The 3,478-nt window shown below is 28.4% G+C and overlaps 1 protein-coding gene across 2 annotated transcripts in view; it reads right to left on the reverse strand.

The window, feature by feature from the left end:
* Nucleotides 1-3,478, reverse strand: part of LOC117175307 (protein monoglycylase TTLL8-like) — a 66,471-nt gene that overhangs the window by 50,248 nt on the left and 12,745 nt on the right. The gene's annotated exons all lie outside the window — the stretch shown is intronic.

Consider the following 3,478-nt stretch of genomic DNA (forward strand, 5'->3'; position numbering starts at 1 on the left):
TAGCATTTTGTTTCTGGTTGAAAAATTATCTTTTTAAGTACAAAATGCAGCTGCATGGTTGGAAATTCTTCTTTTGAAGTGTGAAATTAACCTCCTTGATTAAAAAACTAATTTTTTGGTTGAAAATTGAACCCCTTGGAAGAATTTTGAGCTCATTTTGAAACAAAATTTTTATTTTTCAAGAAGAATTAATTTGTTTTACTTAAAATTAAAGTGATCTTGGCTGGTAGAAAATGTATCCAATTGATGAAAATCCGTCTGTTATGGTAGAAAATAACTGTTCTTGCTGGTAAATGTACCTCTTTCTGTTATAAATTCAACTGCTTGGTTAATGATTAATGTTTTTCGATAAAGATTCAATTATTTTGTTGAAAATTTACATTTTTAGTTCTAAATAATAATTTGAATCAGACAAAAATTTAAAATATTTGGTTCAGCATGAAACGGTTCATTTAAAAAATTTAACTAGTTTATTTGAAATTCCCTTTTTGGCTAGCAATTATTTTTTCATCTGGAAGTGTAGCTATCCTATTTGTGTTTCATAAATTTTCAGTTATAAGTTAACAATTAAACTATTTAGTAGAAAATTCAAGTGCTTTATTTATAATTCGTCTATTTGTGTGTTAAAATTAATTTTGTTCGTCGAAAATTCATTCTTTAGTTTGAGGATCAAAAATCAAACATCTTTTTTAGCCAAACTCAACCAGTTTGAAATTTGTTTTCCAAAAAAAAAATTTAACTGCTTCGTTTTTTGTTCAAGATTTATTTATTTTTTTGTTTTAAAATTAAACTATTTGTTTGAAAATTTATATTTTTAGTCAAACATTAAAGCATTTAGTTAAAAATCTATTAATTTTGTTAATAATTCATCTTTATCACAAAAAATTATTCTTCTTGGTTAAAAAATCTACTTTTGGTTTGAAAATTCAACTCTTTGGCATAATCTTAAACTCTTTTCTTACACTTTTTTCTGTTTGTTATTTTGTTTTACTTATCTCGCTAGCTAGAAATTAAACTATTTTGTCAAACCGCAGTTTTTATTATATTTATTATTACGTTAAATACAAGACGGAAGGCGCTCTTTCGCATTAGTAAAAATTGAAGAATGTAAAAACTTATTATTTAAAAAAATTAAAGCAACTACCAATCCATCATTTTGAAACTTTGTAGCTATCAGATTAATCAAAAATAAGATACCTCCTCATTTACTTTTCTCTCCATTTTAAAATTTTACATATTACATAACTTTCTAAATTTTTCGTATATTAAAAAGAATTATATGAAAAACCCGGGATTATTTATTTTCTTGAAACATAGACATTTAGAAAAGGTATGTCTAGTTTTTAGGGTTTTCGTAGTTCTGGGCCGAAATACTAAATAAAATAAAAAACCAATCGTCAAAATGTGTGTCGGGTGTCCGCCATCCTAGTTTTTTCCAGGGGAGGAAATAAGGGAAAGGAAGTATGAAAATTAAAAGGAAATGAGGAGAGAGAAAATTAAAGAAAGCAAAATAGAATTAGAAAAAAATGTGAGCGGCAAGGATAGGAGAGGTGTTAGGGGAAATAAGACATAAGAAAAAGGGTGTGCAAGAAATGGAAAAGTGGTGGAAGGGAAAGGAAAGGAAGCGTGAAGTGAAGAATGGTGAAGTAAGCGAGGAGAGTTGGAAGTAAGGGAAGAAGGGTAGGGAGAATACGGAGGAAGGGAAGAGTATAAAAAAAGTGGGAGCGAGCGGAGGGGAAGTAGAGAAATGGGGAAGTGTGGAAATGGATAGGAAATTAAGAGTGAAGTGAGGGATGGCGAAGTAAGGGCAAAGAAATGAAAGTAAGGAAGGAAGTAAAGAGAGAGTACAGAGACAGGGAAGATAATAAGAAAGGGAGGTGAGGGGAGAAGCAGTCGTGAAATCGGGAAATGTGGCAATAGATAAAAAATGAAGGGTGAAGTGATGGATGGCGAACTAAGGGAGAAGAAGTGAAAGTAAGGGAAGAAGGGAAGCTAGATTATGTGAGGAGGGGGAAAGTATGGGAAAAGAGGAAGGGTGAAGACAGCAAGTAGGGGAAAGGATGGAAAATTAAGGTTGTAGTGAGGGGTGGTACAGTAAGAAAGGAGAGGTGATCGTAAGGTGAGTAGGGAAATGAGAGTATGGAGGCAGGAGGTTTTGACGACTTAATGTATGAGTTAGTAGGCGAAGCTCCTAGCCTCAACTTTTTAAAATTCCTTATCCATTAGAGAACTCGGAATATAATGAGCTTTCTAACCGCTTTAATACAAAAAGTCTAAATTTATTTTTGGCCGAGTTATCCTATTTAAAGATTGTTAGTACTATTTCTTAGTAGTTTAATTCGTATTAGTCCGGAATCGGAAGTCCTCATGAAGGGCACGAAAATTTTATACCCAATCACGCCAACAAAACAATTTTTTTTACTAGAAAAGACGAATTTTCAATAAAATTTATAAATTTTGAATGAAAATAGGTAACTTTCAAACAAAAAATCGAATTGTTAAATCTTCAGTTTTTCAACAAAATAAATTAATTTTCAACTAAAAAAGAACAATTTTCAACCAGAATTTAAATAGTTAAATTTTTAGTTAACAAAAATTAATTCTTAACGATAACAATTAATTTTATACTGAAATGATGAATCTTCAACCAGAAAGATTAATTTTTTACAAGAAAGTTAAAATTTTTAGCTGAAAAGGTCAATTTTATATTTTAAACCAAAGGTAAAACAGTAAATTTTCTTTAAAAAAAAGAACTTTTAAGTGAAAATAAAGAATTTCCAACAAAATAGTTTAATTTCATACTTAAAAAGTATATCTGAAAATAAAAATGTTCTATTAAAATGATTAATATACTAGCAAAAAGATTAATTTTTTACCCAATAGATGATTTATCAGCTAAAAAGATGAGTTTTCGACTAAAAAGGTTGATTTCAACGAAAAATATGAATTTTTTCTTCCAACAAATACATTTTTAACCTAATTTTTGAAAGTTTCAACCAAAAAGATAATTTTTTATAAAGAAATAAGAATATTTAACAAAATTTATGAATTTTAACCAGAAACATAAATTGTATACCCAAAAGGACACATTTTCAATGAAAATTATAAATCCCTATCCCAAAAACTACATTTTTAACCAAGTACTTTCAACTTCTAACAAAAAAGGTAAATATCAACTACAGAGATTAATTTTCTAGCAAAAAGTTGAATATTTAACAAAATATATTTTTAGTAGAAAAGATTAATTTTCAAAGAAAATTTAGAATCTTTCTACCAAAAAATGAATCTGCAACCAAATAGTTGAATTTCTCACTATAAAGATGAGTTTTCAATCCAGAAGATTACTTTTTTTTAGAAAAGAAACGGATTTTCAACCAAATAGTTGAATTTCCACCTAAAAAATGATTACTTTTGAACCAAAAACTGATATTGTTAGATTTTAGTTATAGAATTATTATTGTCATAAAAAAGAGGCATT

Source organism: Belonocnema kinseyi, chromosome 1 (genome assembly GCF_010883055.1).
Source record: "Belonocnema kinseyi isolate 2016_QV_RU_SX_M_011 chromosome 1, B_treatae_v1, whole genome shotgun sequence".
Lineage (NCBI taxonomy): Eukaryota > Metazoa > Arthropoda > Insecta > Hymenoptera > Cynipidae > Belonocnema > Belonocnema kinseyi.